Here is an 8,031-nt window from a genome sequence, read left to right on the forward strand (position 1 = left end):
ATAGTCGGGGCCGCCTACTACGGGTGGGTCGACGTATCCTGTCGCCTTGCCTCCGGGGAAGATTAGTACCGCCAACCTTTTCTCCAGGATGTAGGCATACCCTTGGCGGCGTTCTTCCCGAAACCGCCGACCCAGGCCCGCAGGGTTGCCAGTGCGGTATCCCTCACGGCCGGCACCTGGAAGAGAGGGTATTGATTAGATTTAAGAATAACTTAAAACCTAAAGCTAACTTAAAGCATAACTTAAAATTATAGGGCTATAAGGCCCCTTGAATTTACCTTAAGTTAGAGTGATTGATGTAAAACTTAAGCACTATAACAGATGAGGACCAGCTACCGGAGATGGAAATACTTCACCCCGTCTAAAAGCTTGGAAAATCACCAGATCGTAACATATGGTACACGTTTCATGGTACCAGACCTGGATGTCCCCGTGCGGAGTCGCGCATGGAGCATGGGACCGGCAAACTTCGTGTCCACATGGGTCCTGAAGTGTGGCGGCGCATCCCGGATGCTCACAGTTGGTGGTCTGTAAGTGGAAAGACACATGAGTATCTTAAAGAATATCACTTACAGGCTAAAGGACAGAAGAACTCCGTTGCATGCCGGAGCTCGGAAAAAATTTGGGCATAGCCCCTCCCTTAATCGCCTGAATAGGCTATAACCCCGGAGGTATCCGGTGAAACATGAAGGGAGGGGGAATGGTTTAAGGTACTTAAGATAAACTTAATAGTTTAACATAATAGATCTTAAACCTAAAAGCTCGAACGTACGGACTAAGTCCAGTGCGTGGCGGAGTGTATAACTCAGTGAAACGGAGAGGTTAGAAGGGACCGACTGTATGTTCCGGTCCACCCCGTGGGGTAGACTAGCACCTTTCCGCTGGATGCCAGGTCTCCGGTGGTAAAAGGAGCCCTAGTAAGGTGGGAAAGAGCAAGGGGGCATACAGACTCGGGCTAGTAACGGAGCGACGGAGTAGTAATGGAGGGGGGGAAAGGCCAGTCCCCCCCACCTTACCATCCGACCGGACCGAGAAGCCGGAGAGGTCGAGTCCAGTCTGGGTCTGTCCCCGTCCCTACCCCCTCCGCCTGGGGGGAGAGAGGGGACGGAGCCCTGGGGGGGGAGGAGAGGAGATGAGGGAGGAGAGAGGGAAGGCAGGCTCGGGTTAATGTGGAGCGAAGCATGGGCCAGGCCTACCCACCCCCCCGACCCTATGGAAGAGCGGGAGGGGGGAAAGGTGACTGGACAGGCGTCTGGCTGCCTCGTGATCACATAGTGACCACGGGGCGATAAGAACAACAACTAAGCCTAGAACATAACCAACTGATCAGAGAGATGCTATCGGGAAGCAACCGAGCTGAAAAGCGGTAACAGCCAGACGCCTAACTAACCTAACAAATATCACATAAATAGTACAAATGAATAATAAAATGAAAGAAAGAAAACAAAATAGTAGGAGAAAAAATCCAGGAGTGTACGACTAACCCGAAGGCAAGGCTACCACTCAAAGCTAGCCGAGGCCGATACTAAGAGCCGTGGCTAGGGTCTGGATGGAAGAGCCTACATAAGGTAAAAGACATGCATGCATGACAAAACCGTGTAGACCGTACCCTAAACAAAGCGGATAATAAAAATAGAGCGTACAAAAGCCAGGGGATGTTCTGGGTATGGGCGACCCAGAACGGACCCACCACGAGGCAGAACCATGCTGCCATGCTTCCGACCTAGAGATCGTATTTATACCTAAAAACGGCAAATACGTGCTCAGGGCCGGAAAAAACCAATTAGCAATAAACACTGAGTACTTAACTTAGCTGCTGCGATGGCTGCACGCTCCATGGTAATAAAATCCAAAGGAAAGGGCACAAAAACACCGAGAAGAAAATGGCACGTGTGTATCGTGTGCGCTAACTGAAAAGGATGGCCACCAGAGGCGCAGCAGTCGGCAGCATGGGATGGAGTAGTAGTAGTAGGTGCTGCCCACTCTGTGGGTCGGCTCTCCTCTTGGGGGATTTTGTAGTGGGAGAATTCTATTGGCATTTGGCTCGTGGTAGTGGTCTCACTCGCCATAGTGTTCATACCGACACTCTCTGGGAGGGTGAGCGAGTCAGTTATACTGACCTTTTTCTTTATTTATTTATTCTCTGGTATGTGTTAGTACATTTACCCTAGAAATAATAGATTAAAGGATATTTCGCGCAGCGACACGAGCTGAGCCCAGAAATATATCACATATGTAAACCGAAGGGGAATTTTTTATTTGATAATTATTATCAACTAATGATCAAATGCCAAAAGTTAGTCAAAACAAGTTCTGCTGTTTGTGCCAAAATGGGCCAATCGTCCAGGTATCATCTAAGACCAATTCTTTTCCTGCCGGTAAAAACTTGGGAAGCTGTCTAAAGCAGAAAGCCTTGAACTGGTAAGTGGTCTTTCCTGAGACAAATCTTAGGAACTTTCTGAAGGAGGGATGTATCAGGAAGTGGGGGATGGGGCGATATGCATCTTAAAGATCTAAGGAGACCATGTAGTCCCCTTTTCTGATTGCTGCCAGTTTGTTTGTTTGTTTATATGGTGTTTTTACATTGCATGGAACCAGTGGTTATTCAGCAACAGGACCAACAGCTTTATGTGACTTCCGAACCATGTCGAGGGTGAACTTCTCTCAACAGAAATACACATTTCTAACCTCTCAGTGGAATATCCGAGAATCGAACTCGCGGCCACCGAGGTGGCAGGCCAAGACCATACCGATCACACCATTGAGGTGCTAATCGCTGCCAGTACTGACTGGGGTGTTTCCATTCTGAAAGGATTTAGGTCCAGGTAGACAGATCTATGATGGGTCTCCAACCTCCCCTATGGTTTCTTTACCAGGAAGAGACAGCTGTAAAAACTTGGTGTGTTGTCTTTCACATTTTTCACAACCCCCTTCTTTAGCATATCTTGAACTTCTTGTAGAAGTGCTTGCTTGTCGTAGTCTTTCCTGTAAGAGGGGAACTTGTGCTCAGTGGCTTTTGAGTGGTTTTTGACCAAAGGGGAGGATGTATCCTTTTTCTTAAAGTTTTCCAATCCTCTGATCCTGCCTTCTACCACTCTAACCACTTGGTCCCCAAACAGGCCCCCACCGCCTGGCCTGTTGTAGTGGATAGGGGAACTGCTTCATATTATCTTTTACTTCCTCTCTTTCCTGTTACTGTACGTCCGCCTGAGCAGATGGGAAAAGAGGAACAGCAAGGATGTCTTCCTTCTTTGTGTGTCCTTCCTTTGAACGTTTCAGAGCCCTGTTGACGAAATTTCCTATGAAAATGTTGTTTTGAGGACCTCGCCTGTTTGTTTTGAGGGTTGGCACTGAAGGATTGTCTTGCTTGGTTATGAGGCTCTGGGAGGAAGTAACTTGATGCATTAGATAAGAAACTATTTCTGAGATTCAGTCAACAGTCAGAAGAGATCTGTCCCTGAGCTAAAGAAAATAGAGATTCCCCTAGGTTACAAAACTGGTACCACATTAAATTATTGATTTTGATTTTTTAAAATTCTGTTCTTCACTAGGTTACAAAACTGGTACCACATTAAATTATTGATTTTGATTTTTTAAAATTCTGTTCTTCATCTACTTGCATTTCCTGACTCGACGCCTCCCTTCCCCCTTTGAGAATATATATGGTTACTCATCTAGAATAGAATTTTACAAAATACATATTATAAAAAAAATATAATTTACACTTATCACCAAATACAAAAACATTACATATGAGTACTATAGGTATACATATAACAAAACAAATATCTTCAGTAGTCATAGATTTTCAAGTGCTATGGGAGTTCTTATTCATTTACAGTTGTCTATTCTTTTTTTTCAGCTGGTTCCACCTCTCATCCCCAACTTCTTCAAGAATACACATCGCTATTTATATAAAAGATGACTATGAAAAGGGTATTGCAAAAACTAAGAAGCAATTTATTCAAAACATTTAATGAAACCATTAAAAATACAGTAGACATACATGATTAGAAATTATGTTGTCAAATACTCACTAGTTTTAGTTGGCAACTTACATGAGTCAGTAATAATGTATGTCTCCAATACTTATTGTTCATCTTCATTTTAAAACAAATTTTTTTCTAACTTATTTAGAATTGTACATTTATATTATAGCCTATCACAGCATTTTCATGCAAAAAGCTTATATAAACAATTAATAACAATCACTAAGATGTGTGAATTGTGGCTTACAAACTGATGAATAATAAACAATAAACCAAGCTTTGTGTTACAATTTAGACATGACCATGCCCACACAATCACATTTTATACTTCAAGTATGATGTAACCCAGAAAAATTCTCAGTAAGTTGCATGATACACGAGTACATATGGTAAGTCACCTTGTATCTTTGTCAATGAAAAAAAAATTATAAAAATTTGTGCATGATCTTAGCAATTACTGGTGGCCAAACAATACCATAAGAATAAATATAAACTGGCTCTCTTATCTACAACCTGATTACCTTATCTTGACTGTTACAACATACAATCCCAACCTCATGGGGATGATAGGATTTACCCATTGGCTGTAAAATTCAACCATCACCATAACAACAATATTCACCTTTTAGCGGCATCAATTTTTACAACAGCAGCAGTTTGGGGATTAACTGTGCAAGCTGGAACTACAACCATTTGAGAATCATATACTGACCTACAAAATTCTCATATTTCCTGGCCAAAGAATATGAGTTTGATCTCTACTATTCCATGTAAACACAGTATGGATATGACTAATACATAGTTGACAACTATAATAAGGCAACTGGTGAGCTGTTCATCCTCATTTTCATCAGCCACAAATTCTTACTGCATATAAAATGTGCTTTGCAGAGCATTCTCTAGAGTGGAAGAAACACTATTTCAAGACTACTACAGCAATGTGCAAATAGAACATAACACTACTATGATGTAAAAATTGTCAATAGCAAAAAGATCATTATGGTGATGATAATGAAAAGGGGAGAGATGATGGCAACTTTCACTAAACATTCCATTTCATTTATTTTATATCAACATGCATATAATGTAAGCGTAATTGTAATGATACAGTAAAAGTAAAAACTTACTGCAGGATATGTATTTGCTAGTAATAGCCACACATTTAAGGTGAACAAATCACAGGCAAACCTATTTCTCTTCTCATTCCACTTTGTAACCACTTAAACAAGCAGGATGTGACTGAAGATTATATCTTACTACATGTACTATATGCATAGACTGACGAGAACTCCCTCCTACTACATCAAGCATAGTTTTAGTTTTTTACACAATAAACAAAAAGATGGTGAGAATCTCTGGAAATGTTCATCAGCCCTTTATAAAAAGTTGTGAAATATAACAGCGAGATGTAGGTTTACAGTGTTGTACTATGTGTACTAGATATTTTTGTGACTAGTCATAAAATGCTTAATACTATTAACACTCACATACCAAAAGAGAGAAAGGATTTCCACTTGTAATGCCATCCCCTTACAAACTGTCCACTTTATTTATTACTTTTACTAAAGATCACATGCTATATGATATCACACCATATCCTGACAAATACTATAATTATGACACCAACTAAATCTATGTCACTCCACAATTGCTGACCCATTAGTTACAAAAAAAGTTTGACTATGATCTCAAGGTTCCTAGGTAGGGTTAATTCATCCCTGTTTTGACAAACTGGCATATCCCATTTTTTTTTTTTTTTTAAGTTTTTGAGTTTTCCAGTCAGTGTCTATAATTCTGATATTCTGTAGCATAACAAAATTTCAGCTGTCTGGATTGTCAGATTTTCCAAAATAATTTTCACAAAAGATGAGCTAATTATAAGCTTTGAATACTAGTATAAAATTCTTTGAAGCCTATTTTCTCAGAATGAGAAAAAAATGGCTTATGCTAGTTTGTCAAACTAGTGATGAATTACAAACAAAATAAGAGACAAACATACAACGAGTTTTAATGTGCACCGCTTAGAGAATGCGATCAGGAGGGGAATATGGAATACTATGTTCATTTCTAAGACTTTTAAACATTCACTTCACATAAATGTATTGCCCAAAGGCCTGTGTGGAGTTTAGTTTAATATCAAAACATCAAGTATCATCATCGTAAAGTAGTTTAACCTCATCACTGAGTTACAGTGGAATACCTGATCATAACAGGGATGGTCAAGAAGTTTGGTATTTAATAATAAAGTTAAAATTGTTCCCAGTAACTGATGGCTCTTTAAAAATTTGCTTACTAGATAAACTACATATTATGAATATTATGAAAAATTTTTATTAACTGACTTTTTTTCTAAAACTTCACAATTACATATTTATAACCATTAGGCTAGCCTGCATTCTGTGCTTACAAGGAATGGGTCTTGCAGGCTGTTCATTATGAGTATGAATCACATGAGAAACCAATTTAAAAACTGGATGAAATTATTTCAAAGTGGCATTCATTCTGATTCAAAAAATACCATAATCCAAATGAATTTGATTTGCTTGACTTCTTGTTACAGATTCATTATTCCATGAAGTTTGCCATCAATTAATGATGGTTTTTTGAGGCTTTAAACAATCACCTGCTATGATGGTTATGTGACCATATCAAAGTACCAGGAGCCTTACTCACCTTCTTTCCACACAGGCCAATCCAACACAGTTCATCATTTGCACCAAGATAATGGGTTATAGAGATAGTATCGAGTCACTGACAGGAATTTATATATCTGATGTGGTTATATGAATTGCAACTCTAGTTGATTTACCATCATCATTTCCCTTAATGCCTACATGTGAATGGGATCTGCCATATTTCAATATATGTACTTATATACCAAATTAATATAATTTGGGTGATCAAGATTTAATCTATTGCCTGTTTCAGAATTACATATGAGTGCCAACTAGAAGTAACATGGCTTACTACAGAAAAAGTGTGGGCATAGCTTCTATGTAAGAAACTGAGTTTATATTACTGATTCTCATAAATCAGTAGAAAATGCCAAACCTGCTGAAGGTCCCTGCTGAGTAACACAGCAGACAAAATGCATCCAATATGCAAAATGTACCCAATAGACAAACTGTATTCAATTTATCAAATGCATCCAAACCACTAAATGTATCCAATGAACAAACACACCAAATAGGCAAATTCATCTAAGTATTTGATGTACAAGGTATTTTGTCTACTAGATAAATTCTGTCCACAAAGCATATTTAACAGTCAATAAATTTGTCAACTGAGTACTATATCTAATCTATTACGTACATTTTATTCAACAGGGTGCTTGTGCATTTAACTTATATTTTGTTTGCATGTATCGTGCCTACCAAATGCATTTGTTTCTCTGCAGGGACCAGTGCCTTAAAAAAAAATATTGTACACAAGGGGTATATACTAATTCCAAAGCTTTGGAAATGTCCATTTACCTGTAAGTCAGTGGATTTCAACTTAAAAAGCCATATCACTTCCACTGATTATCTTTTTACATTTGCAATGTCATGCAATGTTTCAAGTTGGTGTTAGTATGCATTTTTGCTATAAACAACAGACAACTGCAGGATAACATGCAAACAAAATCGAAACTAATATAAAAAGTGTGTTTAGATTTGGATATATATTTCTTGAGCTAAAACAAGCCAAAAAAAGCAGTCCCCTAGGTACTTCGTGCTAAACCCTTACAATTTCTGTAGAGGCTGTTGCACCTCGAGGTACAATGTGTTTCAGAGAAAAAAATTGTAAATGAGGACAATAATTACATTTCTTAATACAGAGAAAAATTCATTTTGAACTTCTAAATATACTTTTGCATTTCTAAACATAATTTTTTCACGTTTTAAACTGTTAATATTTGGCAGTTTAACAAGACCACCAAGTTGAAAAACTTAACTAAGGCTGCCCTGTGTGTTTTCTAACACTTTAATAAAGCAAAAATTGGTTCATTAACAATTAGTAAAAGTTTAGGCTGGCAATGGCTAAGTATATGCCTTTAATAATC

At 38.9% G+C, this 8,031-nt stretch overlaps 1 long non-coding RNA gene across 1 annotated transcript in view; it reads right to left on the reverse strand.

Moving 5' to 3' along the window:
* Positions 1-3,954: 3,954 nt before the first annotated feature.
* Positions 3,955-8,031, reverse strand: part of LOC135196170 (uncharacterized) — a 5,498-nt gene continuing 1,421 nt past the window's right edge. The window contains exons 1-2 of the long non-coding RNA XR_010310338.1: positions 4,727-8,031; positions 3,955-4,696 (exon numbers count right to left, since the gene is read on the reverse strand). The exon at positions 4,727-8,031 is cut by the window's right edge and continues 1,421 nt beyond it. This is a non-coding gene — a long non-coding RNA (uncharacterized LOC135196170). The remainder of the gene's footprint in view (positions 4,697-4,726) is intronic.

This window comes from Macrobrachium nipponense, chromosome 17, assembly GCF_015104395.2.
Source record: "Macrobrachium nipponense isolate FS-2020 chromosome 17, ASM1510439v2, whole genome shotgun sequence".
Classification (NCBI taxonomy): domain Eukaryota; kingdom Metazoa; phylum Arthropoda; class Malacostraca; order Decapoda; family Palaemonidae; genus Macrobrachium; species Macrobrachium nipponense.